This window comes from Odocoileus virginianus, chromosome 21 (genome assembly GCF_023699985.2).
Source record: "Odocoileus virginianus isolate 20LAN1187 ecotype Illinois chromosome 21, Ovbor_1.2, whole genome shotgun sequence".
Taxonomy (NCBI): Eukaryota; Metazoa; Chordata; class Mammalia; order Artiodactyla; family Cervidae; genus Odocoileus; species Odocoileus virginianus.
Genome location: NC_069694.1, coordinates 31,738,303 through 31,765,226, shown reverse-complemented (window position 1 = coordinate 31,765,226; position 26,924 = coordinate 31,738,303). Strand labels below are relative to the sequence as shown.

General features: G+C 37.0%; 1 protein-coding gene across 3 annotated transcripts in view; it reads right to left on the bottom strand.

Annotated features, from left to right (window-relative positions):
• The window catches only part of GRID2 (glutamate ionotropic receptor delta type subunit 2), a 1,526,424-nt gene that overhangs the window by 1,307,032 nt on the left and 192,468 nt on the right, over positions 1-26,924 (bottom strand). The window lies entirely within an intron of this gene.

Below are 26,924 nucleotides of genomic sequence, written 5' to 3'. Positions count from 1 at the left end.
TAAGAAATATCCACCAAGCACTTCCTTGATGGTACAGTAGGTAAGAATCCATCTACCAATGCAACAGATAAGGGTTTGATCCCTGGCCAAGGAAGATTCGATATGCCTTGAGTAACTAAGCCCGTGCTCCACAACTGCTGAGCCTGTTCGCTGCAACTAGTGAAGACAGGTTTCTGCAATAAGAGAAGCTGCCATAGTAGAAGCCTGTATACTACAACAAGAGAAAGCCTGTACAAGCGACAAAGTCCCAGCATGGCCAAAAGTAAATTACATGTTAAAAAAAGAAACATACACCAAAAAGATCTGATGGTTTCAGTGGCCCATCAGTTCAGTTCAGTTCAGTCGCTCAGTCGTGTCCCACTCTCTGCGACCCCATGAATCACAGCACGCCAGGCCTCCCTGTCCATCACCAACTTCCGGAGTTTACTCAAATTCATGTCCATCAAGTCAGTGATGCCATCCAGCCATCTCATCCTCTGTCGTCCCCTTCTCCTCCTGCCCCCAATCCCTCCCAGCATCAGGATCTTTTCCAATGAATCAACTCTTCGCATGAGGTGGCCAAAGTATTGGAGTTTCAGCTTCAGCATCAGTCCTTCCAATGAACACCCAGGACTAATCTCCTTTAGGATGGACTGGTTGGATCTCCTTGCAGTCCAAGGGACTCTCAAGAGTCTTCTCCAACACCACAGTTCAAAGGCATCAATTTTTTAGGACTCAGCTTTCTTCACAGTCCAACTCTCACATCCATACATGACCACTGGAAAAACCACAACCTTGACTAGACGGACCTTTGTTGGCAAAGTAATGTCTCTGCTTTTTAATATGCTATCTAGTGGCCCCATAGGACTTGCCAAATCAGGTGTTGGTCATTGTTTTAGAGTCCTGAGGCAGGCAGAGCCTATATCTAGGGTTGAGAAAAATCAGGGAGGGAACAGGCAAGATTCCTCCTGGTTCCTAGAAAGGAGAAAGATTTTGTGTCAACTGGTACCCCTTAAAAGAGACACCTGCACATCAATTTCATGATTTAGCTACTTAAATTTTCCCAGCAACCAGACTAAATTATCGATGGAAAAAGCTAAAATCATGGCATCAGTCCCATCACTTCATGGCAAATAGAAGGGGGAAAAGTAGAAGCAGTGACAGATTTTCTTTTCTTGGGCTCCAAAATCACTGCAGACAATGACTGCAGCCATGAAATTAAAAGACACCTGCTCCTTAGAAGAAAAGCTATGATAAACCTAGAGAGTGTATCAAAAAGCAGAGCCAACACTTTGCCAACAAAGGTCCACATAGTCAAAGCTATGGTTTTTCCAGTAGTCACGTGTGGTTATGAGAGTTGGACTATAAAGAAGACTAAGCACCAAAGAATTGATATTTTTGAACTGTGGTGTAGGAGAAGACTCTTGAGAGTCCCTTGGACTACAAGATCAAACTAGTCAATCCTAAAGGAAATCAACCCTGAATATTCATTAGAAAGACTGATGCTGAAGCTGAAGCTCCAATACTTTGGACATCAGATGCAAAGAGTCAACTCACTGGAAAAGAACCTGATGCTGAGAAAGACTGAAGGCAAAAGAAGGGGGAGCCAAAGGATGCGATGGTTAGACAGCAACATCAACTAAATGGACATGAGCTTGAGCAAACTGAGGGAGGTAGTGAAGGACACAGAAGCCTGGTGTGCCGCAGTTCATGTGGCCACAAAGGGTAGCACAAGGCTTGGTGACCAAACAGCAAACAACATCAGCTGCATGTCAATTGGATTAAGCTCCCCAATTAATTTGCACAATATTATGAGATGTTTTAATTTTGTGCCTAATAGACTAAAATTTTAAGTTGCTTTTAATTTTGTCATGTTTTAATTTTCCTGGCCAATGTATTCATTAGTTAAAAACTTTGAAATTGGCTAAATCCACTGGAGCATCTTTTTTTAATATTTACTTATTTATGCTTTGTTGGGCTGGGTCTTTGTTGCTGTGCATAGGCTTTCTCTAGTTTTGGTGAGCTGAGGCTACTCTAGTTGCAGAGCCCTGGCTCTAGGCATGTGGGCTTCAGTAGTTGCAGCACTCAGGCTCACTAGTTGTGGCTCTTGGGCTTCAAAGCACAGGTTCCACAGTTGTGGCACATGGGCTTAGCTGCCCCGTGGCATGCAAGATCTTCCTGGACCAAGAATATCTCTGTTGTCCCCTGTATTGCAAGATGGATTCTCAACCACTGAACAACCAAGGAACCACAAGCATCTTTCTTAAAATGAGAAATTGAGGAAATTATTTTGAAATGAAAATTATTTTCTAATATTATTATTTTATTATTTTCATCTGTTTAGAAAATTTATTTTTCATAATAAGTTTTGTTATCTTTGTTATTTAAGCATAATCTGTATGTATAAATGCCCTTTAATGCCCATGAAGTGTGGTTCTTTCTTCTAAATAGGCTCCTAGAATTCATTATGCTTTGCAATCAATTGTGAGTTGACTTTGACTCATTTAACAATCCTAGTTCTCAGTTTTCAACAATATTATATTTCTATACAACCCTAAAAGACTATTGAAAAGTACAACTAAATCATCCATGCAAATATGGATTTTTTTCTTCCTTTTCACTTCAATCTTGCCGATAATCAGGATATCCCTCTCAACCTGACACATACACCTCCTTCTAACTATCTTCCTTCATTTCCTCTGCATCTCATTTCATCTTGTCATAAAATATTTACCTTCTTTTAGACCAGTTTTTCATCCTCATTGAGCTCATGATATCCTGATTATTTGTTAATTTAAGTATGTAGTAAATGTTCAGTTTTGCAGTTGTATTTATTACTTATATAGCATAAGATTTAGGAAGTGACTTAAAAAAGTAATGAGAATTTTTCATTTCCTGAAATAAAAAACAAACATACACCATAATCCTTTTTCATAAAAAAATTTGCATGTGTTAAAATTTACATGCCACCATAAAGATGACAGGTACTTAAATTTTGCAAGTAATAAAACAGAAACAAACAGGGAGTTTAAATGTGTATGAGAACAAAATTTGAAAACAAGGATTGTGTAGGAAAGTAATCTGTGATGACTTGTAAGAGAGGAAAAAGTTAAAAATATTTATAACTTTCAGATTCTTAAAACACATATTTAGCCACTTCTGTTCTGATGAAATTATCAGCTAAATTTTAAAATGTCTTACATTAAAATCTTATTTCAAAACTTTTTCTTAATGCTTTAACATATCATCAGATCTGAATTGTGAAGATTTAATTTAAGGAAAATTTTAGGCTAATATATTAACTTTTAGAATTTCCTTACATACACACGCACACATATATACACATGCACACACACACATATATATAGTATTTAAAACAGAAGAGCTTCTCTATTTTACAGAAGCAAAAGTGATACACTGTACAGCAAAAGAAAATACAACCATTATTATGCAATAACTTTAAACAGAACATTATCTATAAACAAATTGAATCATTATGTTGTATATGAGAAACTAATATTGTAATTCAACTATATTTCAAATAAATAAATAGGTAAATAGATAAGTAAATAAAATAGTAGTGCTTTCGGGTAGTTAAAGCTGTTGTTGAACAACATCTAGCTTTTTGTTTCACAGACCTTCTTTTGGATTTCTCCAACCTGGTTAAACTAAATAGGATACACACAGATGGTAAAACCTTATGTTATCCTACTCTGAAAGTATTAGCTTCATTAAAATGAAAATTAGACACCACCTGCTAAATATGTGTTGGCACCTACTAAATGGGATTCTTACAACCTTTTTTGAAGCCTTCAAAGGAGCCTTGGAATTATCTTGAAATATTAAGGTGGACAACAAAGACTCAAAGAGATTACTTTTTCCCTAGGAAAATAAATGTTCTATTTGTTTTTATCCCCTCAAACTGTTTCTACAATATGTGAAAGAAGACTAAAATCAAGTTGTAAACTAAGGTCTGAACAAGGATCTGTGATTTCCTTATATGACAATAAAATAGAAATCTAAAAAGAGAAATGTAATAGTAACTATTTGCTTCCTGCTGCACCAGTTTTAGGAAACTAGAGATGAACGTGTTTGATGCTGAAAATTTTAAAATTTTAAATATATATATATATATCAGTTAGCCATGGAAAGATTCAGTTCATATTTACTGTCCTAACAAAAGTATTTATAGAATTTATAGAATTCTTTCATTCTCAAAATATCCCAATTTAAGTGATATTATCATCCTTCACTTTAGTCATATGCTCTATGATGTAAGACCTCTAAAAACTAACTTCGATAGTTTTAATTAACATAAATTACATGGTTGGAAATCTGCAAGACCAAAAAAAAAAAAAAAAGCTATGAAATCTCTCTGGAAAGAATACCTAAAATGGCCTGAATTCGAACTTTTCCTCTTTCAATGTAGTGCTCGAATTTCCTTTATAGTTTTAGTGATGATTGTCCAACTTTTACTTGAAGTCTGATGTATGAAATCCATTTTACGTAAAGCAAAGACTAAATATTCTCTCAGACCTTCATTACTGTTCATTTAAACAAGATCTAAGAAATTGGATTGTCTGCTTTTTCAGATCCCTGCAGATTTAAAATCTTCAAAGGAAGGGTAAAACTAGGAGGGTCATGATGTGCCAGAAGCAGGGACTGCAGACATTCAGAACGAAAGAATAAAAGGTAAAAGAAATATGTACATAAATTCAACGAGTGTGAATCATTTCAAATATTATTAATATCAGTTGTTGAAAGAGAATAAAAACATGCAATGTACTTTGTAAAGATTGTTTTCAAAATATTTAATATTAATTTAAAGGATATGGTATTATACATTCAGTTATCTGAAAAAAAATACGTATTTAATGCAGAGTAATATTTGTTGAAGGAACAGTACTTTCTTGCACAGTCTTAAGGAAATAAAATTTCATTTATATATATTTCTTTAAAATCCCTCAATTCATTTAGCCGTAAAGACGACTCAAAGTTGTTTCAAAAAGTTAGCAAGTCTAGGTGCAGTTGCATATGTCATGAAGCCGAGAACTACCTAAAATTCTTCCTGACTTTATCAGAAAATTATGTGTTCTGAAGTTCCATCCTCCCAAAATATTACCCACCTACCAGGAAGTGCTCAGGTCAAATAATAACCATTCTACATAATTAGTTTGCATTTTAACTTAGAATTAACTCTATACGGGTTACTAAATTTTATAATGTCTTATTTTATATTATTGTCATTGTTTAGTCACTAAGTCCTGTCTGACTCTTTGTGACCACATGTACCGCAGCACGTCAGGCTCCTCGGTCCTTCACTATCTCCCAGAGTTTGCTCAGATTCACATTGATTGAGTCGATGAAGCTATCTAACCATCTTATCCACTGTCACCCTCTTCTTTTGCCTTCAATCTTTCCCAGCATCAGGGTCTTTTCAAGTGAATCAGCTCTTTGTGTCAGGAGACCAAAGTAGTGGAGCATCAGTCTTTCCAATGAATATTCAGGGTTGATTTCCTTTAGGATTGACTGGATTGATCTCCTTGCAGTCCTGTCTGTAAAGTAATGTTTCTGCTGTTTTGTCATGACTCTTTCCAAAGAGCAAGTGTCTTTTAATTTCATGGCTGTGGTCACTGTCTGCAGTGATTTTGGAGCCCAAGATAAGAAAATCTATCACTGTTTCCACGTTTCCCCTCTATTTGCTATGAAGTGATGGGACAAGGGCTCAGGGGGCTTAAAAAAAACTTACACACAACAGGATCCAGAAACTCACAGAGACTGAGACAGAACTGTGTTTGAATGTCTCCTGTGGAGGTATGGGTCAGCAGTGGACTGCCACAGGGGCAGGGATTCTGGGTGCAGCAGACTTGGGTATGGCATAAGCCCTCTTGGAGGAGGCGGCCATTAATCCCACGAGAGAGCTGCCAGAACTTACACAGGACGGGGAAATAGACTCTCAGAAGGCACAAACAGAACCTTGTGTGCACCAGGCCCCAGGAGAAAGGAGCAGTAACCCCACAAGAGACTGACCCAGACTTGCCTGGGAGTGTCCAGGAGTCTCTGGCAGAGGCACGGGTTGCTGGTGGCCTGCTGCAAGGTTGGGAGCACTGAGCGTAGGCAGCACATGAATGGGACATTTTGAAGGAGGTAGCCATGATCTTCATTAACTCCTCCATAGTTTGGCCACAGGTAAATAACAGGGAGGGAACACAGCTCCACCCATCAACAGACAATTGGATTAAAGATTTATCGAGCATGGCCCTGCCCATCAGACAAGACCAAGCTTCCCCCTCAGTCAGTCTCTCTCATCAAGGAAAGTGAAGTCACTCAGTCATGTCCGACTCTTTGCAACCCTATGGACTGCTGCCTACAAGGCTCCTCCATCCATGGGATTTTCCAGGCAAGGGTATTGGAGGGCGTTGCCAATTCCTTCTCCAAGGGATCTTCCCAACCCAGGGATAGAACCTGGGTCTCCCACATTGCAGGCAGAAGCTTTACCGTCTGAGCCACAGGGAAGTCCAGCCTCTTATCCTCCTCCATCAGAGGCCACACAGACTGAAAACCACAGTCACAGGAAACTCACCAATCGGATCACATGGACCACAGTCTTGTCTAACTTAATGCAACTATGAGCCTTGTCCTGTAGGGACACCCAAGACAGATGGGTCATGGTGGAGAGTTTTGACAAAACGTGGTCCACTGGAGAAGGGAATGGCAAACCACTTCAGTATTCTTGCCTTGAGAACCCTATGAACAGTATGAAAAGGCAAAAAGATAGGACACTGAAAGATGAACTCCCTAGGTCAGAGGGTGCCCAATACGCTACTGGAGATTAGTGGAGAAATAACTCCAGAAAGAATGAAGAGATGAGGCAAAGCAAAAAAAACATCCAGTTGTGGATGGAACTGGTGATAAAAGCAAAGTCCTATGCTGTAAGAGCAATACTGCATAGGAACCTGGAATTTTAGGTCCATGAATCAAGGCAAATTAGAAGTGGTCAAACAGGAGATGGCAAAAATGAACATCAACATTTTAGGAATCAGCAAACTAAAATGGACTGGAATAGGTGAATTTAACTCAGATGACCATTATATCTACATCTGTGGGCAAGATACCCTTAGAAGAAATGGAGTAGCCATCATACTCAAAAAGAGTCCAAAATGCAGTACGTGGATGCAGTCTTCAAAACAACAGAATGATCTCTGTTTGCCTCCAAGGCAAACCATTCAATATCACAGTAATCCAAGTCTATGCCCCAACCAGTAATGCTGAAGAAGCTGAAGTTAAATGGTTCTATGAAAACCTATAAGACCTTCTAGAACTAACACCCCAAAAAGATGTCCTTTTCATTATAAGGGAGTGGAATGCAAAAGGAGGAAGTCAAGAAACACCTGGAGTAACAGACAAATTTGGTCTTTGAGTACAGAATGAAGTAAGGCAAAGGCTAATAGAGTTTCTCCAAGAGAATGCATTGTTCATAGTAAACACCCTCTTCCAACAACACAAGAGAAGACTCTACACATAAACATCACCAGACGGTCAATACCAAAATCAGACTGATTCTATTCTTTGGAGCCAAAGATGGAGAAGTTCTACAGAGGCAACAAAAACAAGACCAGGAGCAGACTTTGGCTCAGATCATGAACTCCTTATTGCCCAATTCAGACATAAATTGAAGAAATTACAGAAGACCATTAGACCATTCAGATATGACCTAAATCAATCCCTTATGATTAAACAGAGGAAGTGAGAAATAGATTCAAGGGATTAGATCTGATAGACAGAGTGCCTGATGAACTTTGAATGGAGGTTCATGACACTATACAGGAGACAGGGATCAAGACCATCCCCAAGAAAAAGAAATGCAAAAAAGCAAAATGGCTGTCTGAGGAGGCCTTGCAAATAGCTGTGAAAAGAACAGAAGCAAAAAGCAAAGGAGAAAAGGAAAGATACTCCCATTTGAATGCAGAGTTCCAAAGAATAGTGAGGAGAGATAAGAAAGCCTTCCTCAGTGTTCAATGCAAAGAAATACAGGAAAACAATAGAATGGGAAATACTAGAGATCACTTCAAGAAAATTAAAGATACAAAGGGAACATCTGTTGCAAAGATGAGCACAATAAAGTACAGAAATGGTATGGATCTAATAGAAGCAGAAGATATCAAGAAGAGGTGGCAAGAATACACAGAAAAACTATATAAAAAAGATCTTCACAATCAGATAATCATGACTCACCTAGAGCCAGACATACTGGAATGTGAACGAAATGAGCCTTAGGAAGCATCACTTGAAACAAAGCTAGTGGAGGTGATGGAATTCCAGTTCAGCTATTTCAAGTCCTTAAAGATGGTGCTGTGAAAATGTTGCACTCAATATGCCAGCAAATATGGAAAACTCAGCAGTGGCCATAGGAATGGAAAAGGTCGTTTTCATTCCAATCCCAAAGAAAGGCAATGCCAAAAAATGCTCAAACTATTGCACAATTGCACACGTCTCACACGCTAGTAAAGTAATGCTCAAAATTCTCCAAGCCAGACTTCAACAGTATGTAAGCTGTGAACTTCCAGATGTTCAAGCTGAATTTAGAAAAGGCAGAAGGACCAGAGATCAAACTGACAACATCCCCTGGATCAACAAAAAAGCAAGAGAGTTACAGAAAAACATCTATTTCTGCTTCATTGACTAGGCCAAAACCTTTGACTGTATGGATCACAATAAACTGTGGAAAATTCTGAAAGAGATGGGAATACCAGACCACCTGATCCGCCTCTTGAGAAATCCGTATGCACGTCAAAAAAGCAACAGTTAGAACTGGACATGGAACAACAGACTGGTTCCAAATAGGAAAAGGAGTACGTCAAGGCTGTATATTGTCACCTTGCTTATTTAACTTATATGCAGAGTACATCATAAGAAATGCTGGGCTGGAGAAAGCACAAGCTGGAATCAAGATTGCTGGGAGAAATATCAATAACCTCAGATACGCAGATGACACCTCGTTTATGGCAGAAAGTGAAGAAGAACTAGAGAGCCTCTTGATGAAAGTGAAAGAGGAGACTGAAGAAGTTGGCTTAAAGCTCAACATTCAGAAAACTAAGATCATGGCATCTGGTCCCATCACTTCATGGCAAATAGATGGGGAAACAGTGGAAACAGTAACAGACTTTCTTTTTGTGGGCTCCAAAATCACTGCAGATGGTTATTGCAGCCATGAAATTAAAAAATGCTGACTCCTAGGAAGAAAAGTTACGACCAACATAGACAGCATATTAAAAAGCAGAGATGTTACTTTGCCAACAAAGGTCCATCTGGTCAACACTATGGTTTTTCCAGTACTCATGTTTGGATGTGAGAGTTGGACTATAAAGAAAGCTGAGCACCGAAGAATGTATGCTTTTGAACTGTGCTGTTGAAGGCTCTTGAGAGCCCGCTGGACTGCAAGAAGATACAAGCAGTCATCCTAATGGAAATCAGTCCTGAATATTCATTGGAAGGACTGATGCTGCAGCTGAAACTACAATACTTTGGCCACCTGTTATGAAGGACTGACTCACTGGAAAAGAGCCTGACTTTGGGAAAGACTGAAGGTGGGAGGAGAAGGCACGACAGACGGATGGCATCATCGACTCAACGGACATGAGTTTTTGAGTAAACTCCAGGAGTTGGTGATGGACAGGGAGGTCTGGCATGCTGCAGTCCATGGGGTCACAAAGAGTCGGACACGACTGAGCAACTGAACTGAGCTGACTGATCGGACGAGATTCCATGATATTAGGTTTTTAATGTTGACTTTCAAGATAGCTTTTTCACTTTCCTCTTTCACCCTCATCATGAAGCTCTTTAGTTTGTCACTTTCTCCTATTAGGGTGGTATCATCTGCACATCTGAGGTTGTTGATATTTCTCCTGGCAATCTTGATTCCAGCTTGTGAGTCATGGAGCCTAGCATTTCACATGATGTACTGTGCAAATAAGTTAAATAAGCAAGACACAATCCATATACACCCTTGTTGTACTCTTTTCCCAATTTTGAACCAGTCCATTGTTTCTTGTTCGATTCTGTTGTTTCTACGTACCGGTTTTTTAGGAGACAGGTAAAGTGATATGGTACTCTCATCTCTTGAAGAATTTTCCACAATTTGTTTTGATCCACACAATGGCTTTAATACAGGCAATGAAACAGGAGTATATGTTTTTCTGGAATTCTATTGCTTTTTCTATGATCCAATGAATGTCAGTAATTTGATCTCTGGTTCCTCTGCCTCTTCAAAACCCTCTTGGAAACATCTGGAAGTTCTGGCTCAGGTAATACTGAAGCCTAGCTTGAAGGATTTTGAGCAAAATCTTGCTAGCATGTGAAATGAAAGCACAGTAGTTCGAACCTTCATTGACATCACTCTTCTTTCATATTAGAATGAAAACATGTTTTTCAGTCCTCTGGCCACTGCTGAGTTTTCCAAATTTGCTGATATACGGAGTGTGGCACTTTAACAGTATCATCTTTTAGGATTTAAAATACCTCAGCTGGAATTCCATACATCTACTAGCTTTGCTCTTAGTAAGCTTCCTATGGCCCACTTGACCTCACACTCCAGGATGTCTGGCTCCAGATGAGTGACCACACCATCTTGGTTATCCAGGTCATTAGGATATTCTTTGTATGATTCTATGTATTCTTGTCACCTTTTTTTGATTTTTTACTTTTAATTTTTTTTTAATTGAAGTATAACTGCTTTACAGAATTTTGTTGCTTTCTGTCAAACCTCAAATAAATATGTATAGGTATATATATATTCCCTCCCTTTTGAGCCTCCCTCCCATCTCCCTCCTCATCTCACCCCTCTAGGTTGATACAGACCCCCTGTTTGAGTTTCCTGAGCAATACAGCAAATTCCCATTGCTTGCCACCTCTTCTTAATCTCCTCTGCTTCTATTAGGTCCTTAACATTTTTGTCCTTTATCATGCCCATCCTTGCATGAAATAGCCCCTTGATATCTCTTACTATCTTGAACAGATCTCTTTATATTATATATTATAAATGCTAAGCAATAATAACTACTTTAAATGATACATGAACCTGATGGAACCTCTCACTCAGATCCTATGGTGTCTGTGGACCTTGATCTCATTCATTCTTGCCTACATTTTAGTTAGATCACTTAATTCTTGTATAAATACCCAACATTCCATTTTTATGCCAGGACACTCATGCCAGTTCCTCTAATTTCTCAATAGCTATGTAAAATTATCATCCTCTTTGCCTGAAACCCCCTCAGCCACCTAAAATTCTTTCATCATCTATTTTTAAACTAGATGTACTCCACCATATTTCTTTCATTGTACAGTTGGGAAAGAACGCTGCTATTATCCATGTTGATTGCTCTCCAATAGCAAGTAACTATATATTCTGAGAAGGATTTTCTTTTTTCCCAATGAACAGTAATCAGATGTTCATAGTTAGAATAAGCCTAGTGGGAAAGTTATACAGACACAGGGAGTTTGTGTTCTAAATATTTTTGTGGCTTCAGAATCTGAAGGAAGAAACAGTTTATATGATGTAGACACTCTCTTCTGGGGAAAATTCTGGTTTTGCTTGACTAGAAACACATTCTAAAATGAAATAGGTTTCACATGAATGCTCTCATTGCTCTACTACCAGAAAAGTGATTTTTAAACACTCTTCACACTTTCTGTATGTGTGAAAGGAGTTTGATACTTGTTACTTATTTCTTCTATTATAGCATTTACTTTGTGTTCATCCTAAGTCAAATATGAAAATTACCATAAAATTACTGTTGTACTTATCTAATCAAGCAATATTATTGAAGAATGTGATATTAAAGTTGAATTATTTTAATAGTAATTTCCCTTGTTTAAAATATGCATTAAGTGTCTTTATGTGCATAGTCCCTTTTCTGGTATAATTAGAAATATTACTGATATGATCCATAAATGTAAAATGCATAAAATCAAATGAAATTACTGTTAAAATACATATTTTGTAATTCATATATAAAAAAATCATTTCAGTCCAGTGTTTATGGGTGCCAGCAATTATACAAGCAGTCTCACACTTTACTCTGGCACTTGATATCTCTGTATCTTGGTAACCCTTAGCAAGTCTTCCTTTAGATCTTTGTGAAGATTAGATGAGGTAATACCAACTCATAGAACCTGTTCAATGATTTTGTTATTATTGATAATCAACAAAATCAGTATTATTTTTCTGATGTTAACAAGTAAAATAAGTAATACATTTAAATGTTTCCATATCTCCATCCTGTTAATTAATTCTAATGATCCTGTAACTGATACTCAATGAATAAAATATCTTCTGATATACATGTAACAAGTGTAAAAAAACTAATCTTATTTCCTAGAAAAAGCTGGTCAACTATCCAGGATTAAAGAAAAGAAAAAAATAAAATTTCAAAAACTCTTTCCCCAAAACAAAAAAATGAGGTCCAAAGACACAAATATATGTTCACATGAACAAAATAAAGTTTAATCTGGAAAGAAATCATTGGTGAGATAAAGTGATTATGAGAAAATCTCCTAATAAGTTTGATTGCTTTCAGAGAATTTTCAATCTCATAAGGGGAACAACACAGAGACATTTGGCTCTTGGACAAAAGTATCCAAATAAAAGGAAGAAAAAAGGGTAGGGAAAGGACGGCTGGAGGAGAAGAGGGAAGGGAAGGCAAGAGAAGAAAGAATATATTATAAATTTAGTTAAGTAATAGAAGTAGTACAAGCACAAAGTGTTAATACCTGTGTTCTTTTTTTGTGGTCTAGCTCTATATTTCCGATAGATTCTTCAAATCTTGTGTGTGTGTGTGTGTGTGTGTGTGTGTGTGTGTGTGTTAGTCAGTCAGTCATGTCTGACTCGTTGCAAACCCATGGACTGTAGTCCACCAGGCTCCCCTATCCACAGAATTCTCTAGGCAAGAATATTGGAGTGGCTAGCCATTCCCTTCTTCAGAGGATCTTCCTTACCCAGGAGACTGAAGCCAGGTCTCTCACGCTGCTTGCAGATTCTTAACACTCTGAGCCACCAGGGAAGCAGTCTTCAAATCATACTGTGCTTATATTTAACCTAGATATGTAAGATTAAATCAGTATAGGTGATGTTTTCTTGCAAATGCTTCAATTTGGGGGAAAATGTTTAACTGGTTACTTTGTATACTACTTCTGGTTCTCTCTTTGGAAACAGCTAAAGGTTATTAGATTCTAAAAAATGTCAGATCATTTAAATGTGATATTAAATGTTGAATTACATTACTTTTTCTCCATGGAAAAACAGCAATATCAACCCTTAAAAAATTTATATTCAATTTTTCCCTAAACATTGTTACATTAAGGTCATTTTTGACAATTATATTCATGTCACAGGATTCCATGTATGACTCCTTACTACTTATTATATCACGTATCATTTAAGAATTTATTGGTCTCAAGAAGTCTTTAAACTTCATATTCCAGGTTTGAAGTGGTACCATTTATTCACCAAAGAAACACTAGAATGTGTGTGCCTCAGATCATATACAAAAATGGACTGAAACTAGACAGAAGCTTTGTGGATATAAAAATTTGCTCTTGTTCTGTACTCAGGAGTATCTGACAGGACAACCTGAATGTCAGCATTCTAAATAGTGGTCATTAGGAAATAATCCTCACTCAAACGCTCAATGATACATGCTAGGATATATTACCCAATTGCCTACCTTGTTATAACCCACCTCAGTATTCTTGCCTGAAAAATCTCATGAAGAAAGGAGACTGATGGGCTACAGTCTATAGGATCACAAAGAGTCAGACATGACTAAAGTGACTACACATGCAGGCAAGCACACTACAATATAAGCACACGGGTTATAAAATAAAACCCACTTTACTCAAAACATTTGGCCCCACTTGTTGCTAACAGTTAGAACTGGACGTGGAACAACAGTTAGAACTGGACATGGAACAACAGACTGGTTCCAAATAGGAAAAGGAGTACGTCAAGGCTCTATATTGTCACCCTGCTTATTTAACTTATATGCAGAGTACATCATGAGAAATGCTGGGGTGGAAGAAGCACAAGCTGGAATCAAGATTGCCGGGAGAAATATCAATAACCTCAGATATGCAGATGACAACACCCTTATGGCAGAAAGAGAAGAGGAACTAAAAAGCCTCTTGATGAAAGTGAAAGAGGAGAGTGAAAAAGTTGGCCTAAAGCTCAACATTCAGAAAACTAAGATCATGCCATCTGGTCCCATTACCTCATGGGAAATAGATGGGGAGACAGTGGAAACAGTGTCAGACTTTATTTTTTTGGACTCCAAAATCACTGCAGATGATGACTGCAGCTATGAAATTAAAAGACGCTTACTCCTTGGAAGGAAAGTTATGACCAACCTGGATAGCATATTAAAAAGCAGAGACATTACTTTGCCAACAAAGGTCCGTCTGGTCAAGGCTATGGTTTTTCCAATGGTCATGTATGGATGTGAGAGTTGGACTGTGAAGAAAGCTGAGCACCGAAAAATTGATGCTTTTGAACTATGGTGTTGGAGAAGACTCTTGAGAGTCCCTTGGACTGCAAGGAGATCCAACCAGTCCATCCTAAAGGAGATCAGTCCTGGGTGTTCATTGGAAGGACTGATGCTGAAGCTGAAACTCCAGTACTTTGGCCACCTCATGCAGGAGTTGATTCATTGGAAAAGATCCTGATGCTGGGAGGGATTGGGGGCAGGAGGAGAAGGGGACGACAGAGGATGAGATGGCTGGATGGCATCACCGACTCGATGAACATGAGTTTGAGTAAACTTAGGGAGCTGGTGATGGGCAGAGAGGCCTGGCATACTGCGATTCATGGGGTCATAAAGAGTCGGACACGACTGAGCGACTGAACTGAACTGAACTGTTGCTAATTACCACTGAGGCGGGTTTAATTCTTGACTACTTTACTCAGAGAACTCTCTAATGTCAGAAATTACAACCAAGTTATAATAGCCAAGGAAGAGAACTGCTCCTGACAGTTCACTAGAGTCTTTCTAGAATATGCTTATTGGAAACTAGCAAGTTTAATAAAGTCCATTTTAATATTCAAATCTTTGTAATATTTGTCTAAAAGAGAGATAATCCTTATAAATTCCACCTGGTCCTGGTGAATGTACACAAGCCTTTCAAGGCAGGAAGAGCTAAAAACTATTTTAAATAATCAAACCTATGAGTAACTAGAGATTCAGATTCTGGGACTATGCTGACTTCAAGGCAAGAACATTTCATATAAAATCTCTTTATTCACCTTTATATTTTTTTGCAAAATTAAGAAAAATATACAACATCTCGTTTGAAAACAGTATTACTAAATTAATCTAAAAATCACACTGACTTAGCTATTTAATGCACATGAACAGTGCTCTATACAACGACACAATAAAGGGTTATAAATTGCAGTGTCCTTAATGTCCTCTGAATAAATCATAAAATAATTAATACTCATCTAATTTTACACACAGTGAGTCTGTGGAATGTTGAAAATGAAGTGCTCTTGCCTTGACATCATGTCAACATACACATTACATACACATAGACAGATCCAGCAAAAGAGACCATATTCTTGTTTTCTAATCAAAGGTTTAAAGGATTAGAATAATTATGTGGCGAAGCATTGAACATGGAAACATACCTGAGACTGTGTTCTCTAAAATATCTAAAAATTAGGGAAAATACAAAGGGAACAGAAATGGGCTCAGAGATGAAGAAATTCCACCTATGTAAAAGACAGTGTCTTGACTGAGAAAAATGTGTACAAAATGACAATGAAAAAATTAAAATTCAATATAATAAGAAACGTCAGCAGTGATAGCAGCATTGTCAAATGGTAAGAAAAGAGAATAAAGTAAAATACTCTCTGCTTTTGGCAGTGATACCAGTTTTTAGTTTATGACTGTAAACCAATTTTTATGTGAACTGAACTAAGCTAATAGCTATGAGCAAAGGACACTAGAAGGCTCATGTTACACTTGGGGAGTATGTAGTTACAGCAGAACATAAGAGCATTAAAATACAGTGAGAAAAGCAGGACTAGTGCTTTTAGAATCTACAGAAATGGAAGTACAACATATTATGCAACCAAGATGTTACTAACCCAAGATGAGTATATAAACTTGTAGTTGATCTTTCAGGCACAAAACTTCCTTTCAAAAAGTTTACAATTAAGTGTTTCGTCAACCACTGACTATTATCAGAACAGTGATCCAGCAAATATTTTTGAGTTAATATATCAAGGGAAAAAGCCAGGTGCCTAACATGTAATCATGTACGAGACCCAGAATCTGCCTTATTATAAGTTGCTTACTATCCAGTAGGGAAGAGAGATAAGTGAAGGAAGATAAAATAAATAAGGGCAACACTAGTTGATCAACTCCTACTCCAGATATTTCTCCTCTTCCTTTCTAATCTATTTTTGTTTTTACTCTTAGGTAGGGTAATGGATTTTTAGTTTCAATTGCATGGATTTATTATTCATTTAGGACACTTATGGTTAATTAACAATACAAAATAAAAATAATTCATTAGTATTTGAATATGTTCTTTATAGACTTTTTAAGATTAATATTGATAATGTGAAGAGAATCAAAATGGCATCAAGATTCCAAAATACTTTTAATAGAAACTTTGGAGTAACTACCTCCTTTGAAATTTCCATAAATGCCATGCTAAGAAGAGACTGTTCCATATAGAATTTTATACTGGGTTTCAGTATAAGTATTCAGGTCAGTTGTTCAGTCGTGTGCAACTCTTTGTGACCCCATGGACTGCAGCATGCCAGGCTTCCCTGTCCATCACCAACCACCGGAGACTGTTCAAACTTGTGTTCATCAAGTCGGTGATGCCATCCAACCATCTCATCCTGTCGTCCCATTCTCCTCCCACCTTCAATCTTTCCCAGCAGCAGGGTCTTTTCCAATGAGTCAGTTCTTTGCATCAGGTGGCCAAACAATGATTATTCCAGATTGATTTCCTTTAGGATTGACTGGTTAGATCTCCTTGCAGTCCAAGGGACTCTCAGGAGTCTTCTCCAACACCAAGGTTCAAAAGCATCAATTCTTCAGCACTCAGCTTTCTTTATGGTCCAACTCCTATATCCATACATGACTACTGGAAAAACCATAGCTTTGACTATATGGACCTTTGTCACAAAAAGGATGAGTACACAGTAATTTAGTGTTAATAATACTGATTTAGAATCAACATTTCAGTTTTCCCAAGTTAATGAATGTGCTGTAAAAATTATTTGACGTGACTTTATCAATATGATATAGTAATTGTCTTTAATTGATGTGAGTTCAATAAACCAGTGAAATAATTATTCAGAGTCTAAATCACCTTGAAAATCTATTGACTTCAGCCTGTTGTCCACCTGAATAAAGCATATGTACATTTGTAATTCTAATAAAGACTTACGATAAATACACTAAACTGATTGGATCACAATGCTATGTAGTGGCTTATGAAGTGAACAGAAAGAAGCATATAAGAAAGCTAGGATTCCAATTTTCACAAACCACCAGTGAAAACATCTACAATTTGTGCGTCTGACTCTATTCTTATGTGTGCCTTCCTAATTAATTCTGATCACCTGCCATCCACCACAACCCACACCATACAAGTGCATCTTTTAATTCTGAATATGATGATGGCTACAAACAGGCAGAATAAATTTCCATATATCCACTATCTCATCAATTTATACTGGAAAGAGAACACAGAGTCAAAGAACTTTAATAACACAATGACACGACCTGTTGTTATAAAACATGACCATGAGAATTCTTCATTCCCAGATAAAATTCTTCCTCAGCAAAATCACAATCAAATAAATTATTTAAAAACAGTGACTGTGGTGACTAATTTTGAGGAAATATTCTTACAGTTATATTATTTGGAACACTTCTTCAGACACAGAAGTAGCTTCTACAAACACTGCCTTCTTCAATTTCTAAATTTTAATAAATTGATTCGGACATTCATTTTTTATTTCAAGATAAATCATTTACTTTCAATGATGAATAAATTAAATGCTTTATTTCATCAGTGTTTAATTAAAAAGATAGTTTCATTCCTCCAATAGCATATTTATACATGGATATACTCATCTGTGCTGATCAAAATAAACCAACAATTTTGAGAAAGACTTTCATGAAATTGAAACTTTGACTAACTAGTGAGTGTCTGAATATGCTTTTGATGGATCTAATACTGTGTTTCTGACATGTTTTGAAGTACTAATATGCAGAGAAAAATATTTTAATGAATAACTGTGATTTAAATAAACTACTTGTGATAATCATTCCACAATATATGCTACATATATCAAATCACTATACTGTATACTTTAAACTAGTATAATGTTATATGCCAACTATTTATCAATAAAACTGGAGGAAAAAAAACAGAATGAAAAACAAAAGGAAGATATTCACCATTCCAAAACTCACACAGTGGGAAAAATTATGGCATAGGGTGAACTAGCACCAACACTTTTGTCCATGATGTATTAGTAAAGTATAATAAGAAGGTCAGGGAGCCAGTCCTAGTTTGCACCCTTTAGTTCCTTAGTGGTATGTAAGTTGAGGTAATGACTGGCCAATCTGACTTATAATTCTCTGTGGCTGAGGCACTTGTCTTCCACAATCTTTTTCCCAGAAATGGCTAATTACAAAGAACAACTTTTCCTTGAAAGGCTTAGATAAGATTCATGTGTTGCTGTGTGTTCAGTAGCTCAGTTGGGTCCAATTCTTTGTGGACTGGACTGTAGCCCACCAGGCTCCTCTGACCATGAATTATCCAGGCAAGAACACTGGAGTGAGGTGTCATTTCCTACTCTGAGGGATCTTCCCAACTCAGGGAGCAAACCCGCGTCTCTTGCATCTCCTTCATTGGCAAGCAGATTCTTCACCACTAGTGCCACGGGGGAAGCCCATGTAAGACTCATCAGTGAACCTCTATGTACCCATGAGAAGGGCAAACAAAGACCCTCGGAATCCTCACTCTTCACCTCCTAGATTACTAGGTGGGCTGTTCATCCCCACTGAACAATCTAGACTAAATGCCCACCAACCTGGCCAAGCTTTAGTCAGGTATGGTCCCTTCCCTGGGTTCCTGTTTACCCAACACTGTAATATTGAAACACTCCTTCTTCACAGTCTCTTGAGAACTGGCTAACCTCAAGGAGAAATACTCACTGATCAACTGTCTTATCACACTACCACTCATTCCATTTCTCCACATCCAGTTATTTCTAGCCTATATACTCCTCCTTGCCAAAGGAAGGCTCTTTTCTGATGCCATTTGATACACCTGCAGATCTAGTTGTAGATTTTCCATATTGCAATAGTGCCCTACCCCTATTACAAGAGCATCCCTGCACCAATGCAACAGTCCTCATCTCCTTAAGTGCAATAACCCTTTCAATTAAGTTTCTTCTTACTAAGTCCAGATTTGTTTAAATTTGTACATACCCTAGGACTAGACTGAGGAAAAATGTAGGAGTTCTTCCTTTTTCCTAATGGTTCAATGTCATACAAGTCTTTTCCTCATATCCCTAATGCCAACTGTGAAAGGAGCAAGGGAAAAATGGGAAAAGTCTACTATGGAATTATTATCTCAAAAACAAAGACTTCAACTTCAAGATCATTTTAAAATCATTGGTCAGCAAAGTTTTTAAGTGATTTTCATTAAAATAAGTCATTTCCATTATTCTTTCTACATCCAGAAGACTTGTAAAAAAGGAAGCAAATAATTTTTTAAAGAATTAAATAAAATATTCCATGCACCGAAAAGTGTTAGTAGCTTCAGCTGTGTCCAACTTTTTGCAACCCCATGGACCGTAGCCCACCAGGCTTCTCTGTCCATGGAATTATTCAGGCAAGAATACTGGAGTGGATTGCCATTCCCTTCTCCAGGGAATATTCCCAACACATGAACCCAGGTTACTATGCTTTATATCTAATGGCTAATACAATCATCACAATAGTACTATGAGAAAGATACTATAGGTGAACTCGTGGTATAAACTGGGTAGTTTTTCTGCTGCCTTGGTTTAGTAACAATTTTAAGACAATTTCTGTGTTCCTGAGTCTTCTTGGTTAGAGATTCTCAGCATTTAAATCTATCCCTACTCCCCATAGGAGCCAAAAACTTTACCTTTATCTGTGATTAGTCTTCATTGAAAGATAATTTGTAGTCTTTTCCCCAAAAGGAAAGGCCTTTTGCTCTCAGTACAAATGCATGAGCCTGACATGAGTCCTCAACACTCATTCAAGGAGTAATCCAGTGGGAATTTTCTTCTACCTTTCCCCAGCATGAATGGGTCTTTTACTGGGTCCCAGGAAGCAATAGGATTTCCCATCCCTTCCCCAGAGTCAGAATGGATTTGCATATATTTTGACTTTAGAAACAAAGGAGTTTTGCCTTATTCTTAGGGGTGAATTTGTTTCCCATATCCCAGTGACTTATTCATATGAGAGTATAGAAGTGGCTGGAACTTCACAACTGTCTATCAGGAGCAGTCAATTACTTCATTTCTTCCAATACCACTGAAGTATCTCTCTAGTGTTCCCTCATACCACCAATAGTCCTCAAAAGCACCCAATGAAGACAGCTGTGCGTGAATACTAAGTTCCCTTGTGACAGGGTATCTGAGTAACTTCAAATTGACATGCTAGGGAATAGGTTTAATTGTTTTCCTTGTGACTTCTGCTCTTTGACGGGATAAACAAAACTTTTGATTTTGTAAATTGTTCAGCTTTTTTCCTATTGGTGATTGGGACATGTATTCTCTTGCAACTTTTTATACCTAAATAGAGTAAAATAATGTTTAAACATTATTAAAAGTATAGAAATCAGGCAATAACTATATAAAAATATCAGACAAAAAATTACATCAATGGACTCATCGACAGACTATATGCAGCTGAGGCAGTGAAACTGAAGACTGATCAAAAGAAGTTTCATAAACTGAAAAGGAAAAGGAATAAATAAAAGCTGAGTGGAGCATTCATAAGCTGTGAGACAATATCAAATGGTCTATCTAGTATATATGAAACTGGGGTGTCAAAAGGGGAAAATCAAATAGGCAAAAGAAGTATATGAACAGATAATGACCAGAATTTAACACAAGTTAATGAAAGCCAGGAATCAAAGAAACAAAAAACACCAGTCTAAGAATACCAGCTATCACAATATAACAAGAGAAAAATGAACACACAAAAAAGTTTAAAAACACACAAATATCTAGAGGCCACACTGACAAACTGTTGAAAATCAAAGAAAAAGAGGAAATGCTGAAAACAAGTTGGCTGAGGGAGATGGAGGTGGGGTGGAATATACCATATGTAAGAACAAAAGCCAAGGATTACAGAGCACACTTATTAGGAACATAAAGACAGTGCAGTGCTATCTTGGATATGTTGAAAGCACTGAAAGAATATCGATTTAATTCAGTGCTTTATGCCAAGTAAAAAGATCTTCTAAAAATAAAAGGGGATTGAAAACATATTCAGAGAAAAACTGAAAGATTTAAATGCCAGAAAATCTTTTCCAATAATGCTAAGGAAATTTTTCAGCACAAGAAGTATGAAAAAAATTGAAATCTGAGTCACTTTCATAAAGAATGAAGGGGACCAAAATGTAAAAATAAGGCAACTATAAAATAATACAATAAATGCTTAGATTCAAAGACAAGTATTAATAAAGATCTGTTTCCACCTTATGAAAATAGACAAAGTGAGCAAATTAAATTCAAATTAAACTTGTTTTAAAGGAGGAAATAACAAATAAAATGAGAAACAAATAAACAGAAAACAATAAGAAACGTCAGTGAAATTAAAAGTATAACTTGGGAAGATCAGTAAAGATGACATACCTCTAGCCAGATGGAACATTAAAAATGAGAAGCTACACTATAACCAATATCAATAATAAAACATAACATATAACTACAGATACCAAAGACACTAAAAGGATAAGAATGAAAGACTACAGTACATGTCGATAAATTTGATAGTTTACATGAAATGAATATAAAACAATCTAGCAAAAGGAAGCAATAATAGTTTTATGATTTAATTATGCTTTGTATCCATTTCTCTGAGCTTCATCCTTACAACAACACACAACATTAAAAGTCTATTACAGATGTTAAGCATCTTTATGCGTACCTGGGGGCCCACTTAAACTTTCTTTACAGAAGTGTCTGCTAAGTGCTTTCCCTATTTTTAATTGCATTATTTACTTCTGTGCTATTAAGCTGTAGGAGTTCCTTATATATTGTAGGTAGTGATCAAATCTGCAGAAAACTTTCAGTTGATGTACTCCCAGTTGTCTACATTTGTTTTCATTGCCTGTGCTTTTGGGGTTATATCCAAAATATCATTGCCAAGACCAATTTCATGAAGGTTTTCCTTATATAGGAGTTTTTCAATGTCAGGTCTTTTAGTCTTAAATTCATTTTGAATTGATTTTTGTATATCATGTAAGACAAACGAAACTTCATTCTTTTGCATGCAGATATCCAATTTCCCAAACATAATAAAAAAGGTAATCCTTCCTCCACTGTGTATTTTTAGCACCTTTGTCAAACATCAAATTGACCGTATACATACGGGTTATTTCTGGGCTCTATATTCTGTTCCAATGCTCTAAATGTCTGTCTTTATATCAGTACCATTTTTTTTTATTGTAGCTTTGTAATATGTTTTAAAATCAGGCTGCATGAAAACATCAGTTTTATTCTTCTTTCTAAAGATTATTTTGATATATGATTTAGAGTCCTTTCTATTTCCATATGGATTTTAGGATCATTTTTTTTCTATTTCTGTACACAATGCCATCAGGATTTTCATAGAGATATAATCTTCACAGAAATCAAAATCAGAAGGAGATATTTCTTCACCTATTAGGGTGTCCATTATGAAAAAAAAAAGAAAACAAAATAAAAATCAGAAAGAAAAAAAATGAAGAGAAAAAAAAATAAATACAAGTAGAACCACTATATGATTTATCAGCCCATTTCTGTATATATAGCCAAAGGGTCTGGAATCAGTATTGCAAAATTAGACATCTGAACTCCAAAGCTTACTACAGTATTATTTATAATAGTCAAGACATGTAAACAATGTAAGGTCCTACCATGGATAAATGGATAAAGCAATACACAGTGACAGCATGGGTATAGCTGGAGGATATTATGTTGAGCAAAATAAGCAAGACAAAGAAACAGAAATCCTGCACAATTTTACTTATACATAGAATATAAAATAACTGGGATAACCATGATGGTTTATTCATTCATCTAGAGCCAGACATCCTGGAACATGAAGTTAAGTGGCCTTAGGAAGCATTACTACAAACAAAGCTAGTGCAGGTGATGGAATTCCAGCTGAGTTATTGAAAATCATAAAAGATGCTGCTGCTAAAGAGCTGCACTCAAAATATCATCAGATTTGAAAAACTCAGCAGTGACCACACAACTGGAAAAGCTCAGTTTCCATTCCAATTCCAAAGAGGGGCAAGACAAACAATGTTAATATAGGAGACAGGAAAAATAAAAGAAAAGCAGGCCCTGGCAAGGGTCGCAAAAGGAATTTATAATTACTGATAAACTGGATGCTATAAGGCATGAGACTCTTGGAACAAATCCAGAGGAAATAGTTCATAATCTTGAAAACCAGATATGATTCTAGGTTTGGAAAACCGACACCAGACTGTTTCCCAACTGACATCTTAGAGTGACATGTTATATGTATCTGGAGGAAAATCTATAGATAAGAATACTAGTCTTAGTTACTGATTTGATATTGATTACTGTTTCTTAGTTACTCAATGGTTAATGATCACTTTGTTCTTTTGCCTTGAAGGTCACATGAGTTATAGCTTAACTCCCTACACATTCCTTCCTTCATGGCTGAGAGGATTATACAGTTGGCCTGGATTCAGTTTCAGCACCTTCACCTTGGCGTGGTGTTGGTCCCCTGACCCTCCCTTTCAATGAACTCTTGCATTTTATTTCTCATTCTCCCGCCACATCATGCTTTTGAAAACCCTGCTTGTCCGAGCTGGACTTGATGGTTAAAACTACATACAATACAACTGTGCTTAATTCACATGTTAGTAAAGTTATGCTCAAAATCCTTCAAGCTAGGCTTCAGCAGTACGTGAACCAACAACATCCAGATGTACAAGCTGGGTTGAGAAAAGGCAGAGGAACCAGAGATCAAATTGCCAACATTTGATGAATCATGGAGAAAACAAAGATGTTCCAGAAAAACATCTACTTCTGCTTCCTTGACTATGCTAAAGCCTTTGACTGTGCAGATCACAAGAAGCTGTGGAAAATTCTTAAACAGATGGAAGTACCAGGCCACTTTACCTGTCTCTTGAGAATACTGTATGCAGGTCAAAAAGTAACAGAATCAGACATGGAACAAATGACTGGTTCAACTGACTGCTGTACTTGGAAAAGCAGAACAAGAAAGCTGTATATTGTCAGCCTGCTTATTTAATTTGTATGCAGAATATATCATGCAAATTGCCAGGCTGGATGAATCACAAGCTGGAATCAAGATTGCTAGGAGAAATATCAACAATCTCAGATAAGCTGGGAGAAATATCAATAACCTCAGATACTACACCAATGGCAGAAAGTGATGAGAAACTAAAGAGCTTCATGACGGGCGTGAAAGAAGAGAGTGAAAAGATGGCTTGAAATTCAACATTAAAGAAACTAAGATCATGGTATCTGGTCCCATCATTTCATGGCAAATAGAAGGGAAAAGTGGAAGCAGTGACAGGTTTTTTTTCCCCCTTTGGCTCAAAAATCACTGTGGATAGTGGCTATGGCCATGGAATTAAAAGATACTTGCTCCTGGGAAAGCAAGCCATAACAAACCTAATTAGCATATTAAAAAGCAGAGACATCAGTTTGCAGACAAAGGTTCAGTTTGCAGTCAAACATATGTTTTTTTTTGCAGTAGTCCAGTACAGATGTGAAAGTTGGACCATAAAGAAGGTTGAGTGCTGAAGAACTGATGCTGCTGGACTGTGGTGCCAGAGAAGACTATTGCGAGTCCCTTGAACTGCAAGGAGGTCAAACCAGTCAATCCTAAAGGAAATGAACCCTGAATATTCATTGAAAGGACTGTTGTTAACACTGAAGCTCCAATACTTTTGCCACTGAGGCAAAGAACCAACTCATTAGAAAAGAGCCTGATGCTGGGAAATTTCAAAGACAAAAGGAAAAGGGGGCAGCTGAGGATGGGATGATTAGATAGTATCACCAACTCAATGGACATGAATTTGAGCTAACTCCAGGAGACAATGGAAAACAGATGAGCCTGGCATGCAACAGTCCATGGGGTTGCAAAGAGTCAGATATGACTTAGCAACTGAAAAACACAAAATATAAAATAGTCAAATTTATAGAAGCAGAGTAGGATGATGGTTGTCAGGGGTTGTGGGAAGGAGAAAATAGAGATGTTGATCATAAGGTACAAAGTATCACTAATGTAAGATCAAAAAGTTTTAGAGGTCTAATGTTATAACTATTCTGTATTATATCCTTGAAATTTTCAAAGAGTATACACCTTAACTTGAATCTTCTCAGCACACACATAAACAATGATAACTTGAAGGAAGGAGGAGAAGGGGATGACACAGGATGAGATGGTTGGATGGTATCACTGACTTGATGTATGTGAGTCTGAGTAAGCTCCAGGAGTTGGTGATGGACAGGGAAGCCTGGCATGCTGCAGTCCATGGGGTCGCAAAGAGTTGGACACAACCGAGCGACTGAACTGAACTGAACTCTGTAGAAGTGACAAGTATTTTAACTGGTTTGATTGTAGTGATTATTTCACAATGTATACAAGTATCAAAACATCAATGAGTACACCTTGAATAGGCTTCCCTGGTGGCTCAGATGGTAAAGAATCCAAATCCTCCTGCAATGCAGGAGACCTCGGTTCGACCCCTGGGTTGGGAAGATAACCTGGAGGAGGGCATGGAAACCCACTCCAGTATTCTTGCCTGGAGAATTTCATGGACAGAGGAACCTGGCGGGCTACAAGTCCATGGAGTGGCAAAGAATTGGACAGGACTGAGAGACTAGGCACAGACACACCTTAAATATATATGTGAAAAAAATTTCAACTAAGATGTTTACAAAAAGTCTCCCCAATCAACTCCATTCTGTCTTCCTCAATTGTAGATCCTGATCATCTCTTCTTCTTACTCTAAGAAATTAATAATATAAAACCTCTTTTTAGCAGAACTTAAAAGAATAGATTTTTTTAGAAAAAGTATTATTTGCAGATGGCAAATTTCTTAAGAAAAATGAACAGAAGGGAAAATATAATTCAAAATATCTATACAATTCATACTGACTGCTAAAACTGACTTCATGAAATGCTTTAATATTTTACATTTATCTGAATACTACACTAACTTATCCCAACAGACTACCTCACTCTTGCCTATTATCGTCAAAATTGAAATCAAGCCTCACTTCCTCTCTAACATGTTTCTAGCCTGCTGCCACCCAGTATAATCCCCCTTCTCTGAACTGATTAATTTGTACTACTTATTTCTCATTTAACATATTTTGGTCCTACTGGTCAATTATCCCATGTAGCTGATTCAGCAATTAAAATTAGAAAAGGTCTAAAGACAATAACACTTAAGAAAATAATTAAGATAAGTGAAAAAACTTTTAATGCTAGGTAAGGTTTATATACTTGATAATAAAAGCCAAAAATATGATTCATTTATTGAGCTTTTACAGAAAATTACAAAATAGTGTGGTTCCCATACTAGCAAAATCTGTCCATGATCATTTGGAAGGTAGCAGAGACTTAAAAATTAAAAACAAAAAATAAATGTCTGATATGTAT